The 25,816-nt window shown below is 38.8% G+C and overlaps 1 long non-coding RNA gene and 1 pseudogene across 1 annotated transcript in view; one reads left to right on the top strand and one right to left on the bottom strand.

Moving 5' to 3' along the window:
- The window catches only part of LOC139172082 (uncharacterized), a 562,252-nt gene that overhangs the window by 130,860 nt on the left and 405,576 nt on the right, over positions 1-25,816 (bottom strand). The gene's annotated exons all lie outside the window — the stretch shown is intronic.
- On the top strand, positions 20,922-21,216 carry LOC139172547 (large ribosomal subunit protein eL36-like; annotated as a pseudogene).

Below are 25,816 nucleotides of genomic sequence, written 5' to 3'. Positions count from 1 at the left end.
TCAAAATAGAATAGCTGCTTCTTGCTTTCTTAAGGCCCTCAGCAGAATCTCACTCACATGAAGTAATTATTCCTCTCTACAGTACTTTTGGTACGACCACACTTGGTATACTGTGTTCAGTTCTGGGGGGCCCAATTTAAAAAGGGCATTGATAAACTAGAGCAAGTTCAAAGGAGAGTTACAAGGATGGTGAGTGGTCCGGAAACTATATCCTATGAGGAACGCTTAAATGATCTAGGGATGTTTAGTCTGCAAAGGAGAAGACTGTCTACAAATATCTGAAGGGCTGTCACAGAGCAGAGGGATCAGCATTGTTCTCATTAGCACATGGAAAGACCAGAAACAATGGAATGAAACTGCAAGGAAGTAGATTTAGTTTAGATATCAGAAAAAAACTTCTAACGGTAAGAGTGATAAACCAGTGGAACAGTTTTCCACAGGAGGTGGTGGGCTCTCCTTCACTGGGATTAATAATAATAATAATAATAATAATAATAATAATAATAATAATAATAATAATTATTATTATTATTATTATTATTATTATTATTATTATTATTATTATTATTTATTAGATTTGTATGCCACCCCTCTCCGAAGACAGAGATGGTTTAGTGAATCCTGCATTGAGCAGGGGGTTGGACCCGATGACTCTGGAGGTCCCTTCCAACTCTATGATTCTATGATTCTAACAGGAGACAAGAGACAATTTTGGCAGCTTCATAGCAAAGTACCATCCAAGGGTGGGTTCCTCCCAGTTCAGACCAGATTGCCTGAACCATTATCAACCTGCTGGTGATACGATGATGGCATCACGGATTCAGTTTGGTCGGTGCTTGTCTGTGGGTGCCACCATCTTTTTCTTGGAAATTTTGGGGTAATTTTTCTGTGTGCCTGCTCACGGGTTAATACTAACCATTATTTCTGATCAGCTCCTCAGCTGCATTTTGGCCTGAATCCTGCTACTGAGCAGTCATGGAAGTGAAATTTCACAAGGGGACACACGCATGCAAAACATCAGGATTCAAACAAGTGGGGAAGGAAAGTGGAATCCACCCCTGGCTCCATCATGAAAAATCTTCAAAGAACAACAAAGTCAGGAGGTGTGTATGAGCTGCAAAGTATAGTACAATGTAGAGTTGTGCAAGGTGATCTTAGATTGACCTTAATGAACAACTTCCAAAGGACAAACCATTCTACTAGTTAATTGTTCTCATTGTCAGGAAATTTCTCCTTAGTTCTAGGTTAGTACTTATGTTCAAGGGATTTGTAATTCAGTTATATTAGTATAACAATGAGATTTTTTGTCTTGCGTCAACAACATTTCTCTGGATATCAATACATCTTAAAGAGTTTGATTGTGTTTTACTTTTGTTGTTTGCTTTTGCAAACTTTCCCCTATCACTACTTCTTGTTAAATTATAGCAAGTGGAAACTCTAAAGTCCTTAAAAGAAACCCAATATTTCTTCTCTAAATCTAACAAGCCAATATTTCCCTCTGAAATTAAAAGTTGCATGAATTAAATTAGGAAGTGGTAGGGAAAGAAGAAATATTTGTTTTTAAAGACAGGGGAAAAAAGAAAGGATGTTATACTGAAAAGTCTTCAAAAACAATTAGGTGTTAAAGAAATGTGGAGTTTTGTTAATTGAACTAAAAATCTTCCATCGCCTCTATATAATTCCCCTGGCCTGATCAATCAAGAGAAACATGCTCATATAGACCCAATTTACATTTTTTTATTTGAAAGTGAAAAAAAACACCATTCAGTCCATAGCCTTTTCCTTCTGTAACAGAGATAAGTGAACACACCTCTGTCTTGCAAACTGACATTTAATGCCAAGTTCCCCCTAATTCTAAACCCTATAAATTAGTCAAATGGCCAGAGTCTCTATTCTATACCAGAGAAAAGCAGTTTGATTCTGACTAGATAACACCCTGACTGAAACCCAAATCATTTGAAGGGCATAAGATGATTTCAAACACACTAGTCTCTACTGTGGATTTGTTCGCTTTTTATTTTTATTTATTTATTGTTTGCACTGGCTGTTTGAATGCATGGTGTGCCATGTAGCAATTATGATTTGTATAGTTTCTCCACCCTACCTACACTTTTTCCACTGAAGCAATTTTGTGGCTCTCATTGTTATAAAATAGGGAAATATAGGAACTCTGTCCTCTTGCTAATTAACTCCACATCATCCTGAGAATAATCAATAACTCTCACTGAAGCATCTCTTTACCCTTGTAATAGACTTTTATAACATTCTATTAGTGTCAGGAGTATAGCTCCTACATTTTCCTCCATTGGTTTTCTTCAGTTTGACGAAAGAGTATTTGCTTTAGCAATTTCTTTTTCCTCAGAAAAGGAAAAGGAAAAAAAATACAAATATGGGGAAAATACTCAAGAATGAGGGAAGACCTTGTACTTCTTAAATTGGTGTAAGAAAAATTTCAGACACACATGCAAAATACAAGCAAGAAAAAAAAACTTTATTTCCAAAGAAAATCAATAAATAAAAGAAAAAACAGTTATGCATAACAGGGACCCTGAAAGTGGATTTCTGGGGTGATTTGCTCAATACAGGGCACATAATTTATAGATTTCTTAATGTCTTATTCACGCCCCTTCCTCATGTCCATATTTAGAGTTGTTCATCATAAATGCTTTTACTTCATTTTTTCCTTGGTGTCCCTTGTTATCCTTTGGGGCCTTTTTTTACATTTCATCCTTCATTGATATTTATCTTCTTGTTTATCTTTTCTAATCTTTGCCCCAATTTTTGAGTTTGCAATAAACATGTTTGTCTAAAATATTTCACTGGCATCACTTTCCCCTTTCTCAGAGTTGCAGGCCTGTTATGGAAAGCAAGAGTTTGTATTGCCAAAACATCCTACAGAATTCTCTTAATTGAAATATGGGCCCCAGATTTTTCTAATAATGGGCAATAAGAGAGTCTAGGTTTCCTACTTTTCATTTACAATCTGTAGAACAGAAGTGATATTCAGGCAGTTTGGGTGAACCAGTAGCAGAAATTTTGAGCAGTTCTGAGAAAGGGCAAATACCTCTGCTGGCTGGTCCCCTCCTCCCACCCCTGCCATTCCCTGTCCTACATTCTCTTGTTTTTTAGCTCAGCTGATTCGCAGCACAAAGCAGGTTGACGCGCCTTAGCTGAGGCAAACAATAGCTCACCAGCACTGACACCAAGGGTGAACGTTGAGTGCCGAACGCACAAAGTGTGTATTAGGCATGTGCGTGAAGCATGCTCTCATAGAAACAGTAGAAAATATCTGGAATCCCGCCATTGTTGTTTCTCTTAAAACTGCAGAAGGAAATTTATCCCTGGAAGGTTTTTATTTAAAAAATGCAAAAAAAAAAAGTGTTAATGTCTTTGCCATTATTTAAACAGAAGTTATATGTTTGAGAAATTGATGGAAAACATCTAGGTCAGTGTTTCTCAACCTTGGCAACTTGAAGATAGTTGGACTTCAACTCCCAGAATTCCCCAGCCAGCAAATGCTGGCTGGGGAATTTTGGGAGTTGAAGTCCAGATATCTTCAAGTTGCCAAGGTTGGGAAACACTGATCTAGGTAATTGTCTATTTTTTGTGGAGAAATGTATATTAATTTCTTGTGGGTAAAAAGGAACATTAGAATTTTGGAATTTTACCTCTGAAAAAAGATGAACTTCTCTTTTCTTTTCTACTGAAGAGAGGACAATTTCACAATGGATTGATCACATGTCATTAAAACAATGGTAAATTTCAAAACAATGCATGCCTTTCCTCAAGTGAGTTGAACCAGAGAAGTTCTTGACATATTTAAAAGGCAAATTGTAAGTGGAAAGTTTAAGTTAAATGAATTCTTACAACTCCGTTTCTTCTAAATCAGAAAGTGAGGTTTGAATATTTTGGCCTCATTAAACCAACTATTGAGCAATCCAAGAACTTTCCTACCCTGGCTGAATAGCTGCTGTTTATATTAAAGTTTTCTAATGTCATTCTCTCAGCACTATTTTTAAATCATTTTATTCTCCCTTCTTGTTCCACTTCTGTCAAAAAAGAAACGGCAACAGGGGAGGATTATTTAAATGAGTCCATGATATTACATAGTTTGTTTATGTGACTGATCCTTCAAAAAGGTCTTCCTAAAATATAATATCTTGGACAACAGACAATGCAATAATTTAATGAGAAACTTTTGAATTCTATTATTCCAAACTTCCAACAACGTCCATTCAAAGAAGGCAGGTGATGGGCTACTTAAAATTCCTTGGCTGGGCTTTTATTTCTTTCCCCTTTCAACCCATTGGCTTTCAGTATGGAAGAGCAGGGATGGGGCAGTGATTAGAGTGCGGCATCGCAGGGTATTTCAATGAACTGTTAGCTGTAGTTCAGCAGTTCAAATCTCACCACCGGCTCAAGGTTGACTCAGCCTTCCATCCTTCCAAGGTGGGTAAAATGAGCACCCAGAATGTTGGGGACAAGAGGCTGACTCTGTAAACCACTTACTGTAAAAGTACTATAAAGCGGTATATGTCTAAATGCTATTGCTATTGCTAATATCTTTGATTATATGTAGATCCTTTTTGATTATAGAATGCAATTGGTGATTTTCCTGGCCGTCTAAAACTTTTGGGCCTCTATGATACTTTTCCCAGCTTAGCTAGTCCAACTCTGCCGTAATGAAGAAATCAAGTTACAACACCGAGTTTCTCCCTTTCCCCAACAATGTGTAAAAAGATTACTTTGACAAGTCATATTCTTTATTTATGCATATCACTTTCAATATATTTCTGCAGTTGCTTTCCCACGCGTGTCACTTCTACAATATTTCTCCTAAAATTGAATTGCCAGTGATCAATTATTTGCTCTTCTTTTGTCCATAACACTGACCCAAAACAAAATCCAGAAAAAAAAAATCTTAATACCTCTCTTCTGGAATGTGTGTTTAGAGGTTCTATCCAGTATTGGGTTCCTGGCGGTGCGCTTTACGCCATCAAACCGGGAGTGAAAATGGAGCTGTGCGCGCAGCTCCAGGTGACCAGCAGGTGGGCAGGCACACATGCATGAGATTTGGCTTTTGCGCATGCTCAGGAAATCAAATCCCACATGAGGATGCTTGCGCGCATGAGATTGCCTATTTTTGGTGGGGGTTTTGCTTCTGTGCAGCAAAAAACGCTATAAATTGGCGAAATCCCACACGTGTGTGAGTCTTTGTGCAAGATTTAGCTTCCTGAGCATGTGCAGAATTCAAATCTCACATGAGCATGTGCCCACCCACCAATCCACCCGGAGCTGCGCACACAACCGCACTGGTAGGGGCGGTGACAAGGAACCCTTGCCTGGTTCTATCTCTGTGTGTATGCATGTGATGTACATTTTCATAAACTGCAAATGAGGGAATTAAAATTCAAAATGCAACCATTTCCCCCACCCACCCATTTGCCTTAGTTGTACAGATTCAAATAGTTTCCCCCAGCCAAGAAAAAAAGTTTATTCATTGTTTTTCTAAAGAAAGCATTCATCTCGTCTTAGCTTTAAAAACTTGAATTATTTCATGCATTTCAGACTGGAGGCACAAAAAAAATGTGCTCCCATAGAAGATGGAAATAAACCTTTCATTACCTTGATCTTACAAGTGAATCCTATGTTGCATTTATTGCATTGTGAAGGATAATGGCCTATTTTTTCTATCCATATATGAATTGAACTCCAATACACTTTGGCTTCAGCACATGCCCACCACATGTGATAAAAAGAGCCTGGAATTTGCTGACATTTCCAACATTTCATAGATTTATCTTTAAACATTTTAGCTACCCTTTCTGGTGACATGTCTCATCTATAAAACATTTTGTACATGTTTTCTTTATTGGCTGTTGCCATCGTGAGTTTAAAATATTGAGAATTTTAATAAAGAATATGCATATTTAATCATTCATATAATTACTGCAGCTAGAATTGCATTTGCACAAAAGTGGAAAGCAACAAAGCTCCTTCTGAAGGGGAGGAAACAAAAGAATATTGCACTGTGCAGAACTGAGTAGATTGTCGATGAAAATTAAAGATAAGGAAGACTCTGAATATTATAACATATGGGGGAGATATTATGATAAGCTAGAAAATGAATATGCATAGAAGATATGGTAAGTAACAGCAATTAAAGAGGAAGAAAATATAAAATTAAATGTGGTAGCACCAGATGACAACATTAGGTGGTCAAGTAGGTAGCATTAAGATAATAGTAAATATACCTAGGATACTATATAATATATGTAAATAAATAGACCTTTATTACAGTCAAAGACCATCAATAATAATAATAATAATAATAATAATAATAATAATAACAACAACAACAACAACAACAACAACAATAATATAATAATAATATACATGCTAGGTGTTGAGGTTTTTGGACATCTGAAGACAAATGACTTACAGAATTCATGACTTTTGACTGACCAACCAAAATTGATCCATTGTAAATATATAAAAGATGTACATATCTCGCTATGATGAAGGCACACATTTGCGATGAATCCCCACTGCTGCTGTGCAGAATCTGACCACGTGTGCTGTAATTATGGCCTGTTCATCTTTAAGCAGCCACTGGAGATAGGTAGTGTCTGAGTGGCCAGGATACCTTGCAATTAGTGGAAAAATATGTTTTTTCCCTAATGTCTGTATAAATGGGGCATCTCAGGAGCATGCGTCCCTCAGTCTCCACCTCTCTTGAGCCACAAGGGCAAAATCATTCAGTGAATGGTATTCTTTTGTACTTGCTGTAAAAACGGCAGATGGAAGCGCATGGCACCATATAAGAGCAAATGCTTTTCAGTGATTTGCTGATTCCAGATGTCTAAGATATCTGGCAGGAGCCACAATATGTATAAATATCAATACTGAAAAAATATAAGTCTAAGAGTTGCACCAATAATTAAATGTAGTTAGGGATAAGAGCTACCTGTCTGTTAACCATAAGATGAAATATTATTAGATTCACTCAGGTAAGGCTTAAGAGCAAGAAAGAGGATGTAGAAAAGGAAGGGTAGAAGGGGTGAGATGAAGGAAGAGGGAAGAGAGGAAGTTAGGGAAGTCATATGAAATATGGGGGTGGGGGGAAATAAATGGACAATAAAAGTATAAAAGGCACAAAATTATGATGTTTCTTATGATGCAGGGGCAGATTGGTATAATAATAATAATAATAATAATAATAATAATAATAATAATTATTATTATTATTATTATTATTATTTATTAGATTTGTATGCTGTCCCTCTCCGAAGACTATTACAGCCACTACCGGTGCACTGGATGTGCATCTTCGGTTGTCTCGCATGCGCATGCACTCTATCCTCAACGTGTGTTTGCTTCTGCACAGAAAGCAAAAATGTGCTGAAATCTCACACATGCATGCGTCCCCTCACAAGATTTTGCTCCTGCGCATGCGCACAAAGCAAAAAATATGAAAAACTGAGGGGAAAAAGTGGCGGCGCCCATAGGACTGCTGCCGGAGCATCGTGCACAAATTGTGCAACCTGTTGGCTGCTACCGATGCACAGTCCCCTACTGCACCTGTAGCAATCCACTACTGATATTTAGTTATGATTTATGGTATTTGTATGGATGTATATGGGTAAATATATAATTGTGTTCGCCCTAGCACAAGGACAAAAGCACCAGCCTGAAGATGACAAGTGGGACTTCGTCGAAACGTCACGAGAAATCTCTGAAACTTACACAGGAAGAAACCCGAAAAAGGAGAGAGGCAAAAAAGGAGCTGTGATGTCCCTTCAATATACCAGGGTGATTCGACACAAAAATATGTAACCCTTCCCTGGTGCAGAGCTGTCGGGATTGGATACTGTAGCCTACAGGTTAATTCTCTGCCTTACAAGGCAAAGGTTGCAGGTTCAAGTCCCAGTGAGGGTATGGCTAGTTGATGAGGCCAAAATAAGGCTGGAATAGATCTATCCTAGTCTCCCTTAATTTTCAAATTCAGCAAAAACATGTGACACACACACACACACATAGCTAGGTATGTAGGCAGATAGGCAGGTAGGTATATATGAATGTATGAATTTATTTATGTGTGTGTGTGTGTGTGTATGTATGTATGTATGTATGTATGTATGTATGTATGTATGTATGTATGTATGTATGTATAATGGCCTGTGTAAATTGTAGAACTGTGGTGAAATTTCAAATATTTTGGTATTAGTCGTTGGGGTGGGTGGGGGATAGTAGTAGTGAGTAGATGCTTTTTCCTGCCCTAGCCAGCTGAGGGGTATACAATAAATTATCTGATATTTCTCCAATATTTTGTATTTTGTGATTGTATTGTATGATGGTGTATTACGTAGGGTTTTTATTCATACTTTTTAATATATTGGATTTGTTCTACATGCTTGTTTTATATTTATTCTGTGAGCCGCCCCGAGTCTTCAGAGAAGGGCGGCCTACAAATCTAATTTATTGAATTGAATTGAATTTTCCTTTTTCCAGTGTGTGTGTGTGTGTGTGTGCATGGAGGCGGGGGGGTTGGACCAGATGTTCTACAAGGTCCCTTCCAACTCTATTAATCTGTTAAAGATGTCTTGAAATGATGCTGGCCTGGAAAGTTATCAATACACTTCTGTACAAGTCTGGAAAAGCAGGGATGAGAAAGTATGGGAAAGTTAAAATGATAATCCCGATTAACTCTAGGCCCATCCCATATACACCTTTTTGGAAAGGTGATGTCTAATCCAGAGAAAGTAGCAGAAAATACCCCTCCCTATCCATGGAGAGAGTAGAGAAAATTAAATACCGTTTGAAGGCAACTGTAATGATGTGGATCGAGAAAAGATAAATTTAGCATGCACCTCAGCCATATAAAATTGCAACGTGGCATCTTTCTTTCTGAAGTACCTTTGTGAGCGTTTTCCACTGTACGCTCCATCTGAATTTCTCTGGTGCAAAAACTGTGTTTTCTATTATGCTCATTTAAGGCAACTTTAGTACTAACTACGATGCATTTCACCACAGAGAGCTAAATATCACTGAAGAGAAAACATTTTAAAAGAGTTTTGAAGTTTGGGAAGTATAACTCTTCTCCACAGAAAGTGCAGTAGCTGCATCTTATTTTGCTCACCAATTATGTTGTCTTCATCTATTTTGGCATGATACAAAGGACCCAAACTCAAACTCAAAAACAAAGAAATTTAGGATCCTTTTCTATCCAGAAAATAAATGAATCAAATGAACCAAAAGATGAACCCAATATTTGTTTCTTAATCATAGTCTGAGACCAGTTTAGTCTGTCACTATTTTATTTTTCCTGATGTGAAATATTTGGGTCTAAAGGAACAGTAAGTTTATCATATATGTGTAATACCCTTCAAAGAAATACAGGATACTAATTTAACTTTATTTCCACAACACCTTTATAAGGTAGGCTAGGTTGAGTTGCTCAAGGTCAATCAAGAGTTCCATAGAGCAGAATTACACCTCTAACACACTCTTTTTTTTTTCTTCATTGGATTATTTCATTTTTCTGAAATCAATTTCTGCAGAACTCAATCAAAGATGTCATTTTAATGTATAGTCCAGCCAACAGATCTAATATTGCAAAAGTAACACTGGAATAAAATGAAAAATGCATTAATGTTCATTTATTATTACTACGATCTTAACCATTACCAATGTAGGGGGGAAATCCTTCCATCCAGTTTATCTCCCTTTGACTCTTTATAAAAATATATCACTTGTACATTATCTCTTTGCCAAAAACATTCAACAGTGTAAGTATATAATGATGAGCCCAACCCAATCTTGAACAAAATATGCAGCTAAGATAATTCCTATATTTAAACCAAGGTATCTATTGTTGCCTACAACTTAATATAATATGTTTAAATAATCATGGAGCTTCCATTTAATTGCAAGATGAAAACTACAAAACAGAAAATTTCATTCTGGGATGGTAATTAGGGATTTAGTTATTCATCCACTAAATGTCTCACCCTTTATTTATTACACTGAAAGAAAATAAAAGATAAATGAAGCTGCTAATAGTACACGATACACATTTTGATATCATAAATTCTGAGCAACTAGCAACAAATTCATCTGTAAACCCAGAATAATATATTTTATAATTTTCAGCACTTAATTTATGCAATGGGAAGGGTATTCTTTACACAAATGAAACAACTGCATACTTGCAACTAATTCTGTGCTGCCAAAAATAAGATATTCCTAATATTGTATTTTGCATAGAGAGAAGTTTTAAATTGCTCTCTTAACAGCATCTAATTATCTCCAGTAATGCCTCTATGACAATTTAAATGGCTGTTTCATTATTTAAAACTAGAATCATTTAACATACGAGGAAAATCCATTTGAACATAATTTAGGCAATTTAGGTAGTAAATATCAAATTACTGTAGTTTTTGGAAATGTTATCAGCCTGCTATTTGTTGTCTTCGAAAAAGTGAAGAGAACAGAACAAATGTAACATAATTGTGCTGAACACAGCTAAATGCCTGAACCAAGTTGTTCATTTTTATCAGTAGCAATCAAAATTGGATCAGCTGGAAGATTTCAAAAGTATATCACCACAGAATGGAATGGGAGGGATGGACAGACAAGACCTGGTTGTAATACACTGCTTGTGGATTTAAAACAAACAAACAAACATGTGTCAATGTTGTTAAATGACAAAAGTTACAACAAATTATCCTATGAGCAAATTAAGAGCATATTCCCCCAAACGTAAGTTATAGGTGATGCATCCCCTTCTTGCTTACCTGACTAAACCGACAAGGAACGAAATAATGCCAACACTTAAAAAAAAAACTTTTGATAGGGAGTCCCACTCATTCCATAATTCAAATATGGTGTTTTTTTTTTCATACAAAGGAGGCAAGGGGAAACTATATGCAGAATTCCAGACTAGTAAGCACTAGTGCAAAGAAAGTGAAACCTTTCCAATGACAAAGTTCAAGTGAACTTCAAGAGAGGCAGAAGGAATAACAAATAACTGGCACTCCTATTCTCTCCAATTCCTTGCCCTGCGACTCGAAGCTCTTCCTTCCGTCCACTGACAAGCTGCAAAAACCACCTGCTTTGCCTAAAACAGAAAGCACCTTTCTGGAGAATGTATACACCACTGATACCTTTTTCCCCCCTAAGATGAAAACCCATCAGCCTCCTGGAGGGCTTCTCTCTTGCTTTATTCCCCCAAGAGGCGTCCCAAATCTCTATTCTAATCACACAACAGCCAGAAACCAAACAGAAGAACAAACCTTTTTTCTGCATTAATGTTGGCACGACACTGAATGGAAGCTACATAACAATGGCAGCCAAACATGTCAATTTGTGCCTCTCCCACCCACCCACCCACCCCCACTCAACCACTCTTCGGCGCACCTCTACACCAAGCCCTTTCCATCTCTTTGGGGAAAGAGTTTCATCCCTCCAGTCTGTTACCATTTGCAAGAGGAGCCTCTACCTAGACAGCCTTTCCTTCCTTCCTTCCTTCCTTCCTTCCTTCCTTCCTTCCTTCCCCCCCTCCCCTTCCAATCCTTTGCTGTTTTCTTTAAATTGTTTAAAACCTTTATTTTTTTTCCTTTTTGTTTTTTGCCTCCTTACCTGAAGGGCATCTCCCACGACTGCAATTAACTGCCAAGATTTCATTGTCGGCTGCAAACTGCTTTCTCTTTCCTCGCCCGGAGAGAACAAGGGAAGTAAGGGAAACCAGAAAACTGCCCCCACGTGCTGGTAATATAAATGAACGCAGGCATCTGTCGGGTTCTTCTATGCACGCTTGCTCTCTTCTTGATCCCCTCCCTCTGTTATTTTTTCTTCTCTCTCTCTGTCTCTCTCTCTGTCTCTCTCTCCCTCCCTCCCTCCCTCTCTTTCTCTCTTTTTCTCTCTCTTCTCTCTCTCCTGTTCTCTCTTTCTCCCTGGCTGCTTTCACAATCTCTCTTCAGGTATTATTGGATGCCCCACTGCTGTTCTGCGGCTCCAGGAAAGGCTCAACACAATAAGTAAAAACAAAGAGAGGAACGGGGATGAATGCCAAGATCGAAGGAAGAGGGCAGGTGAAGCAGGGCCCAGGCAGAGGAGGTTTGGGATAAGCTCCCCCCCCCCACTTGCCTTTCAACCCAAGATGAAATATACATTAGAATTGTACAGTCCTTCAGCAGAGTTTACCCCAAAGCCTTGTCATCCACCACTCAGCTTGGCTCTCTTCTAGCCCCTCGCTCAATCTGTCTCTTGCACGTGTGCGTTTCTTGCTCTTTCGAGCATTAAATACGCACCACATGACACCATAGGGCACCTTGCATGGGCTTCCATGCCTTTCGCTTGACAACCAATTCTAACTCGTGAGTAATGAAATCTCTCAAGGCTTACAATGGAAGCATCTCGGTTATTTATGCCATGTCTGCATCACTCAGAGCCTTTCTGGGGTAGCCTGCCTGGCTCCCATTACACCCAACTGGTGTCCTACTTAGGTGTGAATCTGGCTGCGTTTCCAAATGTTTCTAATAATGATGCACAGCAGGAAGGGAGTGTGTGTGTTTGTGGGGGGAGGATTCTTTCTAGTACAGATCCTCTCTCTGTGTTGTTTGAGTCATGCCCACACAGAGCACTGTGGAATTACTCCAAATTGCTCCTGGTATTTGATCTTGAGCAAAAAATAAATAAATCCAAGGGCCATACTGTCCCGAAGAAATGGTAGGACAAGAGAAAGTTAGTTGGGAATTTGTAACACAGAACTCTTGGCTTTGGCTCCCCGAGCCATGTGCCGAGCAAAAGAACAGGCAAGGCATGCTTAAGTTTAGTTGCATCCTGTGTGGTCTTGATAACTACTTGCAAAGGTGAGACTACATGGAACAATTGTATTCATTACACAACAGAGATACAATTGTATTCATTACACACTCACACACACACAGTGTAAAAGAGGTCATTTGCCACAGCAGTCAAAGATGGTTCAACAAAAAGTGGGCATTAAACAAACTCAAGTCCCCACAATATCTTATCTATCTATCTATCTATCTATCTATCTATCTGTCTGTCTGTCTGTCTGTCTGTCTGTCTGTCTGTCTGTCTGTCTGTCTGTCCGTCCATCCGTCTATCTATCTATCTCTACCTCTGTCTATCTGTCTGTCTGTCTGTCTGTCTGTCTGTCTGTCTGTCTGTCTGTATATCCATCCATCCATCCATCCATCCACACACACATGTATACATATACTGTATACTGTATATACATATACATAACATCATCATCATTATTATTATTATTTATTAATTAAATTTGTATGTCGCCCTTCTCCAAAAATATATACATACATATACATAACAACAACAACAACAACAACAGAGTTGAAAGAGACCTTGGAGGTCTTCTAGTCTAGCCCCCTGCTTAGGCAGGAAACCCTACATTACTTCAGACATATGGTTATCCAACATCTGCTTTAAAACCTCCAGTGTTGGGGCATTCACAATTTCTGGAGGCAAGCTGTTCCACTGATCAACCATTCTGACTGTCAGAAAATTTTCCTTAGTTCTAAGATACTTCTCTCCTTGTTTAGTTTCCACCCATTCCTTCTTGTTCTCCCCTCAGGTGCTTTGGAGAATAGCTGGACTCCCTCTTCTTTGTGGCAACCCCTGAGATATTGGAAGACTGCTATCCTGTCTCACCTGGTCCTTCTTTACATTAAACTAGCCATGCTCAATTCCTGCAACTGTTCTTCATATGCTTTAGCCGCCAGTGCCCTAATCATCTTTGCTGCTCTTCACACACTCACATTCACAAACATATGTATGTATGTATGTATGTATGTATGTATGTATGTATGTATGTATGTATGTATGTATGAATGAATGTTGGGACCGGATATTGTTTAATGTCCACTTTTGGCTAAGGCATCTTTGACTGCTGTGGCAAATGACCTCTTTTAGACTAAGAAGTAAGAAAATAGATTCTGTGGCTTATCTTTCCACCCTGCTCTACATTGCAAATGAGTTTTGAGTGAGGCAGGTATTATCAACGAGATCCCATTCTTTTCCTGCTACCCAGGTTGTGTGGGAAATGCATGTTTCAGAGGCAAAAGGTATGGGATGAATCCAAAATGCTTAAAAGGGATAATCACAAAAGAATCCTCATTATATTGCTTACTGTCCTGGAGAGACCAGGATGGTGTCTTACCCTTCAGATGGAGTTACAGCAAGCAATCTCAATGCATGTGACTGGCTGTGATGGCCTTACTAGGAGAGTCAACAATCCTATTTCTGTTATGATACTTATTTCCAACAATAAAACAGCCACAGTTACACATTTTGCAGATGGATCTGCCTATTTTACTGAAAGAGTAGTAGATGCTTGGAACAAACTTCCAGCAGACGTGGTTGGTAAATCCACAGTAACTGAATTTAAACATGCCTGGGATGAACACAGATCTATCCTAAGATAAAATACAGGAAATAGTACAAGGGCAGACTAGATGGACCATGAGGTCTTTTTCTGCTGTCAATCTTCTATGTTTCTATGTTTCTATTAGAAAAGGAGCGAGTTTCCCATTGAAAAGAACAGTGCAATTGGTTAATGGAAAGATGGCAAGAAAAACACACATACAAACGGAAGTGTAGAGATAACTGACCATTTTTATATATAAAGTTGATATATATATCAACTTTATTTAATTAAAAATAGAAGGAGTAATTAACATGGCATCAAATTCCAGTTCATACAATTAAATTTGAATCACAGGAACATATCTCAAAATCAGATGTCATGATACCAACATATTGTTGCTCTATTGTTGTTTATCAACTAACCTAAGAGCACTTATGTTTTTGAAGGTTTGCCACAAGGAAGAGGGGGCCAACTTATTTAGCAGGGCCCTTGTAGCTAGGACAAGAAACAATGGATAGAAACTAACCAAGGAAAGAAACAATTACTAGGAGAAAATTCCTTACAGTGAGGACAATTAACTCGTGGAACAGCTTGAAGGCTTTTAAGAAGAGACAGCAATTTATTAGAAATAATATAGGTCTCCTGTGAGAATAGGAGATTGGACTAGATGACCTTCAAGGTCCCTTCCAACCTCTGTTACTGTTATAGTAACCTCTACTTTTGGGAAGAAAAAAGTGAGGCTGAATCATTGGAATATGGAATGATGAACTGACAGTGGAGAAGAGTATGTCCTAGCGAGACCTACTATAGGAGACTAGGTCTTCCTAATTCTTGTTTATTTATTGACTTTATACCAAGTTTCAGATATTGCCCTAGTTTTGAAAGTTCAAGGTGATTTGCAAAATAATAGCAATAAAAACAGGAGGATAAATAACTAAGCCTCACTTTTGGAAGAGAAAAAATATATACACAGAGGCATTATCTGTGGCTTGTTATTTAATGAAAAGATAAATAAAAAGAATGACCAATTTTCCTAAATTGATTTTACAATAGAGACTTGTTCAAACATTGAATAACTTTGTGGGAATGGGCATAGAAAAAAAATAAAATGAAATAAAGTTCTAGGGGCTATTATTTGAAGGCACTAAAGATCAAGATTGTAAAAAGGAAGGGCTATATAGTTGGTTTGCTTGATCAAGGTTAAAATAGATATGTCACCTCTGGTTACCCTGAATAAACTTTTGCTGTCAGAACTGAACCCCGTGGCTTTAAGAATTGTAAACAGAAAAGCAATTGGATTTGGAAAAAAGAAAGGGGGGAGAGGAGGGGAAATGAGGAAGAGATCATTTATAGTATTAAAGAGAAGGTGATCAATTACAAAAATTCTTAATTCTTAAAATTCTTGGGTTTTGCCCTGTGTAATTCAGTGAAATCACATTCACCATCTTCAGGCTGGAGTTCCAATCTTTGTGTTGTTGTAAAACAACACAAAGATTGGAACTCCAGCCTGAAGATGGTGAATGTGAATGTGATTTCACCGAAACGTCGCATAGACATGCAAAACATTACACAGGGCAAAACCCGAACTCAGAACAATCTACATACATATACCCGTGAAAATTTACGAAAACACATATATATATATATATATATATATATATATATGTGTGTGTGTGTGTGTGTGTGTGTGTGTGTGTGTGTGTGTGTGTTACTATATTCTACACACACACACATACTTTTTATTTCTGCACTTTCTATTGTTTCTCTTTATTCTCTTTTAGTTGATATTATGATTTTTAGCACTCTTTTCAATTGTAATTTTTAAAAATAAAATAAAATAAAATTACCATTAACAAAAGATCCACCATCTGTGGCACAATGTAGCTCGTCATCTTCCCACTGTGCTACGTCCTTCAAGTGGGACACTCTGGAATTCATTAGCTGGAGAAAAAAGCCCTTTCCTTTGCAGTTTCCTTTCACTTGAGTGCCCTATTTAAGCATTCCATTTGGGCTGCCATTAACAGCTGAAGACAAACTGCAGGTAACTCCAAGGTTGCCAGAGCAAGAATTATTCTTCCTGAGCTGCTTCTCTCTGGCTTCAACTCTCACCAGATATGTAGAGTACCTCCTGTTGCACTACAATAAGAGCTTCACTCCAGGAGGGGGGTGGGTTAAACAACATTCTTGCTGATACTCACCTGGCCTTCCTCACCCGAGTTTAATAAAACTATTAATAATAAATCACAAGCTGGCATTTTGTGAAATACCAGCCTCAAGAACTATCCTGATAAAGAAGGATGTATGGGAGACATTCGTAATCCAAAGCCAAAGAAGGCTTACTCTGGAGGTGTAAGGTTACTCTGACCAGTAAAGGGGAAAAAAAGAGGAAAAGTGAGATCGCAATAGGACTTAGATTTATATACCGCTTTATAGTGCTTTATAGCCCTCTCAAAGCAGATTGCAGAGTCTGCCTATTGCCCCCAACAATATGGGTCTTTGTTTTACCGACCTTGGAAGGATGGAAGGCTGAGTCAACCTTGGAAGGATGGAAGGCTGAGTCAACCTTGGAAGGATGGAAGGCTGAGTCAACCTTGGAAGGATGGAAGGCTGAGTTGGCAGAGTTAGCCTGCAATACTGCATTCTAACTACTGTACCATCACATAAGGAAGGGGGGAGGGAGGGAGGGAGGAAGGAAGGAAGGAAGGAAGGACTAACAATCGAATTTAGACTTATATACTACTTCACGGTGCTTTAAAGCCCTCCCTAAGCGGTTTATAGAGTAAGTATATAGCTCCCAACAATTTGGGTCCTCATTTTACCAACTGCATAGCTTGTGACGGAAGTCTGATTCAATCTTGAGCTAGTCAGAATTGAACTTCTGCAATGAGGATTGGTTGATGGAGGACACCTTAACTGGATGCAGAAGATGACAGGAAACAAATACATCCAATTCTTTGAGGAAAAAGGATACTTCATGAACACCAAACTCATCATGACTGTCATGTCCTGAACCCCACAACCCCGAAACTTTCACAGATGTTAATCCAACAGTAAACTGGGGAGATTACCTCCTGCCTTCTGCTCACTAAGATTAATTGTTTGCCATCTCTATTTTACTCTCCCCCTGCCTTTTTCTTCTCTCTTGATGAGCAGGTGGGCATAAATCAAAATTAGGCACTGTATAAGCTAAATATAGCTTATAGAATGGACCCAGGGCAACTCTTAAACATAAAAATTGTGCTAACATATGGTGCTTTATTATGTAATATTCCATCTCCACTTAAAATAATATTTTAGATATAATTAATTTATTAGCTTGATCTCCTGCCTTTACTCCAAAAACTAAATACAGTTTTCCATGGAGGTCTCCCTTTATTTTATCCTTTCAAACAGCAACCCTGAAAAGAAAGTTAGTTTGAGCTAGTGTGATCAGCCCAACATCACCATATCAGCTTTCACATTTGAAAGTGGAGTTGAATACAGGCATCTCTGGTTGCATTCAGGATGGTTGATCATGGGTTGGACTGGAAGACCTCCAAGATCTCTTCCAACTCTATTATTCTGCATTTTGTCTGTCCTGCCTTCAGCAAAGAGTTGGTCTGGAAGACCTCCAAGGTTATGATTCCATATCACCCGGGTGCAGTTAATTAATTATAATTAAGGAAGTTGGAGGTAGGAACAAAAACCACATGTTCTCTCCAGACAGGGATCTTTTCCAACTCTTAGGAGAACGTATCACTATCAGAGATTTTTAAAAAGGGAGAACAGGAAATGGTTCCAGCATTCACCCTCCAGAAAAATTATCTCTCAAGAAAATAGCAACACAGTTCTTTATTTTAGCAGTTGAAGGGAACTTAGTTTGATTCTTATTCTCCTTCCTTGGGGCACTGTACTCTCCTGTCTCTCAATAATAATAATAATAATAATAATAATAATAATAATAATAATAATAATAATAACAACAACAACAACAACAACAACAACAACAACAATAGAAGCCGATGTCTTAGAAGAACTTGAACGATTAAAGATAAATAAGGCAATGGGTCCAGATGGCATCCACCCCAGAGTTCTTAAAGAACTCAGATCTGTCATTACTACCCCCCTGACTGATTTGTTTAACCAATCGTTGTTAACAGGAGAAGTTCCTGAGGATTGGAGAATGGCCAGTGCCTATTCACAAGAAGGGCAGTAGAGAAGAAGCTGGTAACTACAGGCCAGTTAGCTTGACATCAGTTGTAGTTAAAATGATGGAGACTCTACTCAAAAAGAGGATAAATCAGCACCTAAAAAACAATAACTTATTGGACCCAAATCAGCATGGCTTTACTGAAGGCAAATCATGTCAGACTAATCTCATTGATTTCTTTGACTATGTCACAAAGGTGTTGGATGAAGGTGGTGCCGTGGATATTGCCTACCTGGACTTCAGCAAAGCCTTTGATACGGTTCCACATAAAGAGCTGATAGATAAATTAGTGAAGATTGGACTTAATCCCTGGATAGTTCAATGGATTTGCAGCTGGCTGAAGCATAGACATCAGAGAGTTATTGTTAATGGCGAGTATTCTGAGCAGAGTCAGGTTACAAGCGGTGTGCCACAAGGGTCTGTTCTGGGTCCTATTCTTTTTAATATATTTGTGAGTGACATAGGGAAAGGTTTGGTAGGGAAGGTTTGCCTATTTGCCGATGACTCTAAAGTGTGCAATAGGGTTGATATTCCTGGAGGCGTCTGTAATATGGTAAATGATTTAGCTTTACTAGATAAATGGTCTAAGCAATGGAAACTGCAGTTTAATGTTTCCAAATGTAAAATAATGCACTTGGGGAAAAGGAATCCTCAATCTGAGTATTGTATTGGCAGTTCTGTGTTGGCAAATACTTCAAAAGAAAAGGATTTAGGGGTAGTGATTTCTGACAGTCTCAAAATGGGTGAACAGTGCAGTCAGGCAGTAGGGAAAGCAAGTAGGATGCTTGGCTGCATAGCTAGAGGTATAACAAGCAGGAAGAGGGAGATTATGATCCCACTATATAGAATGCTGGTGAGACCACATTTGGAATACTGTGTTCAGTTCTGGAGACCTCACCTACAAAAAGATATTGACAAAATTGAACGGGTCCAAAGACGGGCTACAAGAATGGTGGAAGGTCTTAAGCATAAAACGTATCAGGAAAGACTTAATGAACTCAATCTGTATAGTCTGGAGGACAGAAGGAAAAGGGGGGACATGATCGAAACATTTAAATATATTAAAGGGTTAAATAAGGTCCAGGAGGGAAGTGTTTTTAATAGGAAACTGAACACAAGAACAAGGGGACACAATCTGAAGTTAGTTGGGGGAAAGACCAAAAGCAACATGAGAAAATATTATTTTACTGAAAGAGTAGTAGATCCTTGGAACAAACTTCCAGCAGACGTGGTAGATAAATCCACAGTAACTGAATTTAAACATGCCTGGGATAAACATATATCCATCCTAAGATAAAATACAGAAAATAGTATAAGGGCAGACTAGATGGACCCTGAGGTCTTTTTCTGCCGTCAGACTTCTATGTTTCTATGTTTCTAATAACAACAACAGAGTTGGAAGGGACCTTGGAGGTCTTCTAGTCCATTCCGCTGTTTAGGCAGGAAACCCTACACCACTTCAGACAAATGGTTATCCAACATCTTCTTAAAAACTTCCAGTGTTGGAGCATTCACAACTTATGGAGGCAAGTTGTTCCACTGATTAATTGTTCTAACTCTCAGAAATGTTCTCCTTAGTTCTAAGTTGCTTCTCTCCTTGATTAATGTCTACCCATTTGCTTCTTGTTCTACCCTCAGAAGCTTTGGAGAATAGTTTGACTCCCTCTTCTTTGTGGCAGACCTTGAGATATTGGAAGACTTGTTATCCCCATCTTGTCACCCCTTGTCATTCTTTTCATTAAACTAGACACATCCAGTTCCTGCAACCATTCTTCCCCTTGCCATCATTGTTGCTCTTCTCTGCACTTTCTAGAGTCTCCACATCCTTTTTGCATCAAAACTGAATGCTGTATTCCAAGTGTGGCCTTATCAAGGTATTATAAAGTAGTATTAACACTTCACGTAATCTTGAGTCTATCGCTCTGCTTATGCAGCCTAGAACTGTGTTGGCTTTTTTTGGCAGCTGCTGCACACTGCTGGCTCATATTTAAATGGTTGTCCACTGGTACTCCAGGATCCCTCTCAAAGTTACTACTGTTGAGCAATGCACCACATATACTGTCTCTGTGCATTTTGTTTTTCTTGCCTAAATGTAGAACCTTACTTTTTTCACCATTGAATTTCACTTTGTAAGATGGCACCCAATGTTCGAGTCTGTCAAGATCCTTTTGTATTTTGAGCCTGTCTTCTGGAGAGTTGGCTACTCCTGTCAGTTTCCTCCAGTCTATCCATCAATGTTTCTTACGAGACAGATCTGGCTTCATCAGAATTAGCATTTGCCTTTCCCAGGGTGGTCTTCATGGGGGAAGCTGCGGAGCCATGGCGATCCAATATCCAATGGCCCTCGACCTGAATAAAGGCCACAAAGTGACTAAGAATGTGTCAAAACCACAACATGGGCGGCTTACCAAACACATGGGACATGATCCGAGAAGTGTGCAGTTTTGCACCATATGAGAGATGAGCCATGGAGTTGCTCAAAGTGTCCAAAGACAAGAGAGCTCTGAAGTTCATAAAGAAAAGGGTAGGGACTCACATTCATGCCAAGAGGAAGCGTGAAGAACTCAGCAATGTCCTGGCTACAATGATGAAAGCAGCAGCCAAGAAGGATTGAATTCTGCATCCTAGTTCCTAATACTGTAAAGCTTATTTCAGAAATGAAAAGAAAAAAAATAGCATTTGTAGAGCCCATGTAACCACTGTTGAGATCTCTGGCTCTACTGCTTCTTCCTTCCACCATTACTGCCAACTCTCCCATCCAGGAGATGGCAGTGACAACAGTAGGAACAAGGAAGAACATTTTGCAACAACTTTATTGTGGATTAAGTGGAAAGGAAGAAGACATGTCCACATGAAAAGATAACCAAAATGAAATTCAACTTACAGATCTGTTTTAGCTGGAGAGCTGGGGTGGCGCAAAAGAGCCAGGGTGGTGCAGTGGTTAGAGTGCAGCACCGCAAGCTACTTCAGCTAACTGCTAGCTGTAGTTCAGCAGTTCAAATCTCACCACCGGCTCAAGGTTGACTCAGCCTTCCATCCTTCTGACATTGGTAAAATGAGAACCCAGATTGTTAGGGGTGATATGCTAATTTGGTAAACTGCTCAGAGAGGGCTATAAAAGCACTATGAAGCACTATATAACTCTAAATGCTATTGCTATCAGTGGAAGACTGGGTTTTAAATGTGATGCAAATATGTGTTTCAAACTTCTTTGCAATAGAATAGAATAGAATAGAATAGGATAGGATAGGATAGAATAGAATTTTATTGGCCAAGTGTGATTGGACAATGAACACACAAGGAATTTGTCTTGGTGCATATGCTTTCAACATACATAAAAGAAAAAGATACATTTGTCAAGTATCATGTGGTACAACACTTAATGATTGTCATAGGGGTCAAATAAGCAATGCAGAAACAATCAATATTAATAAAAATCTTAGGATACAAGCAACAAGTTACAGTCATACAGTCCTAAGTGGGAGGAAAAGGGTGATAGGAATGATGAGAAAAACTAGTAGAAATAGAAGTGCAGATTTAGTAAAAAGTCTGACAGTGTTGAGGGAATTATTTGTTTAGCAAAGTGATGGTGTTTGGGGGAAAAACTGTTCTTGTGTCTAGTTGTCTTGGTGTGCAGTGCTCTGTAAGAATGTGGCCTTCCAGTTGTCTAAGGGCAACAAAGGAGCTGGAACCAACTCTTATCAGAGAATAGGGTGAGTCAATAAAAAGATGTCACAAGCTATGGAAATGTAGGAGAAACTTTAGGCTACAGCAATGGTGCAAGGGTGATCCAGGGCCATCTCCACAATCCAATTATAAAGATTTGAAAGAAAGAAAGAAATCTCAAAAAAGAACTTGCAAAAAAGCATGAATTTGAAAAGTTGGAACCTTTGTTTGATGAAGTTGAAGTGTTTAAGGCAGACCAATTTAATGGGGCCAGCTGCTTTGCTCCACCAGAAATGGGCCTCTCGAAATACAGAGAAGTTTCCTTTTCTGGTTCAAAGTAATGAGGTTACTTTATAGGAAGCGTTGCTTCAACCCAAGGTCCTGCTTTGAGGGGCTGCTTTGATTTATTGATGTTCTGTCAAAATGAAATGCCTCTTTGAAAACCTCTCCCGCTCTGTTAGCCAACTTCATGCCTTGAGGAGACACAGAGCAGAACATCTAATCCAGTCCATCCACCCTTGAGAAGGAAGTTCTGCTATATAAACACCAAAGGAAAATAGGTTTGGGACACACAAATGTTCTCTTTGAAGGGCACATTTCATATTGAAGACAGTTAGTCTGCAAATGCCTATTGACAACATAGAACAGTGGTTCCCAACCTTTTTTCTTTTACCGTGCTCCACCTAAGCATCTCTAAAATCATGATGCCACTCTCCCCTTGTGACATATTATTCTTACTATTCAAAATGTGAACTCCTACTCACGCAGAGGAAGCCTAAAAGGACAGTAACTTGGTTTAAACAAAGTTCCACTGGCAACTTTAAAAATCAAATTGCCCCCCTCCCCCGTTGGTTGTGGGCCTCATGTTGAAAACCATAGCAGCGTGGTGGTGTGGTGGTTAGAGTGCAAAACTGCAGGCTACTTCAGCTAACTGCTAGCTGTAGTTCAGCAGTTCCAATCTCACCACCGGCTCAAGGTTGACTCAGCCTTCCATCCTTTTGAGATGGTTAAAATGAGGATCCAGATTGTTGAAAGTTTAGAGAGGGCTTTAAAAGAACTATGAAGTGGTATATAAGTCTAAATGCTATTGCTATAAGGTCAAAATACCTGGAGATGTCCCAGCAGGAATACCAGATAGCTACTGTTATTGCTATTTCAGAAGCACCTTGTCCACCCTGAAACGAACCTGGCTGAGGCCACTTTGGAGCCTTCAGGGTTACCACAAGGCAGAGGACGGGATGGGATGATGGGGAAAACAGATAGTTAGAGATTGCAGTGAAAACAAAAACTGTTTTTCTTGGGAACCAAGGACATTCCAACAGGTGCCTGGAGAGAGGAGGAGTGGAAAAACCAAGCAACCGGCCAGCACCTCTATTGGGCAATGTGGGGCAAGGAGGCATTTTCACTCCCCCCCTCCCCCCCCCCTGTTTTTGTACTTATTTATTAAATTCACAGATTAGGCTTTAAAATGTAACTTACTTCTTCTTGTCCGGAAAAGGAGAGAGAATTCAATAAGGTTGCTGCATGAATCAACTGAAACATGTTTTTCACTTTTTACTTTCACTTTTTAATTTGGTGAAAGTAGCAGGAACTTTCCGTGTCAGTTTTCACCAGTTGTGCCAATACGATATATCCAATAAATATGTTCTTTAAGGAATCTGTCGTTTAAAAGGAGGCAAAATTTAGCTAACAAAGATTTCACTCAAGGACAGAAATTTGGGCTCAGCCGTGGTCCTATATCGAGGACTAGTGCACATCCTTCCCAAATGGGTCTCAGTTAGCGGTCAATGTCTGACGTCAAATGAGTGATGAGAAAAAGACATCCTGAGGCTGATTCTTGATGCCTGCATCTTTGCTGAATCTGACAGTTGGACCATCAGTTTAATTTTTGCTGTGGACTATTGTTCAGCTTAGCAGTGATGCTAGGAAGGGTGCAACACCATTCCTTTATTTTCATTGGCAGCGGCCATATCTTCGTCTTGAACAGCTGAACAAATCGAACAGTTTTTCCCATTCAGAAAAAGATTTTGCATGAGTAACACATTTATGAAAGAAACACATGGGGGCTCCCTCTGCCTGAAGTATCAGAGCCGAGATGATTCCTGTCTACACTCCACCTAATGATCCTACAGTATTATAGGAGGCGAGTCTAATGAAGCGTACTCTATTGCAAACATTACCATGTGATTTACAGCAAACACGCTCAGACTTATTCTGAAATGGATTACAGTGGATGTGTGTGGGTCCAGAAGACATCACTGCCCTGCGACAAATCAAATCAATCACACATTATTGTGAGGGAAAAGCTTTGTTTTCGGACATCTGCTATTATTATAACATTTGCTGTCCATACATTTGCGTCTCCTCCTCCTCCTCTTCCTCCTCCTCCTCCTCCTCCCTCTTCCTCTTCTCCTCCTCATCTTTCTTTCTTTTTTTCTTTTTTGTTTGTTTTAACTGGACTATATGATTGTGTATTACACAAGGGCTTTTAGTTGTATTTTAAATTATTACATTTGTGCTACGTGCTTATGTTTGTATCTATTCTGTGAGCTGCCCTGAGCCTTCGGAGAAGGGCAGCATACAAATCTAATTAATAATAATAATAATAATAATAATAATAATAATAATAATAATAATAACAACAACAACAACAATAATAATAACTGAGCACAATGCAGGCAAATCACCATATTTCAATTCTTTTAAATAAATATTTGTTAAATAATTGAGCCAGGCGCTCCGTGTGATGATATACGCTACATTAGAGTTTTTCAAATCTGGCAACTTTAAAGTCCATGGACTTTCAACTCCCAGAATTCTGTTCTGGCTTGGGAATTCTGGAAGCTGAGGTCAAGTTGGCAGATTGAGAAAAGCTGGTCTGGAGACACAGAAAAGGACTAATGGCAACTTAAAATACAGTTACTCTTTGTATGAAGCCATGCAGGAATTAGAAAGATATATTTATGCCTAAACAGTGATCTTTTTTTAGAATAGAATGAAGGCGCTGCAAAGGGCCTTAGAAGTCTTCTACTCCAGCCCCCTGCTCAAGTAGTAGAACCTATACCATTTCAGATAAGTACAGTCTCTTCTTAAAACCTCCAGTGATGGAGCACCCACAACTTATGGAGGCAAGCCGCTCCATTGGTTAAATGTCCTCACTGTTAGGAAGTTCCTTCTTAATTCCAGGTTGTTTCTCTCCTTGGTTAGTTTCCAACCATTGTTTCTTGTCCTGCTTTCTGTTACTGTGGAAAATAATTTAACCCCCTATTCTTTATGGCAGCCCCTCAAAAACTTGAATCCTGCTATCATATCACTCCAATTCTTCTGTTCTGATCACTCTGTTTTGCTTCATTACTGATGATCTGTGACTGTAGCCATCTTCTTGGCAATGCAACAGCAAAAGAATAATCACTTTTCTTTAGCAAAGTGATCTCATTGGCACAAAGTTAAAGGTTTGTGTCCTTCTATTGGAATTTTCCCTATTTTAAAATGAATTGGTAACCTACAAGTGGGTTAATCAATGCAGTGATTATTCAAGGCCCTTGGAA

This window comes from Erythrolamprus reginae, chromosome 9 (assembly GCF_031021105.1).
Source record: "Erythrolamprus reginae isolate rEryReg1 chromosome 9, rEryReg1.hap1, whole genome shotgun sequence".
NCBI lineage: Eukaryota > Metazoa > Chordata > Lepidosauria > Squamata > Dipsadidae > Erythrolamprus > Erythrolamprus reginae.
Note: the sequence above shows the minus strand (reverse complement) of the source record. Positions and strands in the feature narration are given on the sequence as shown.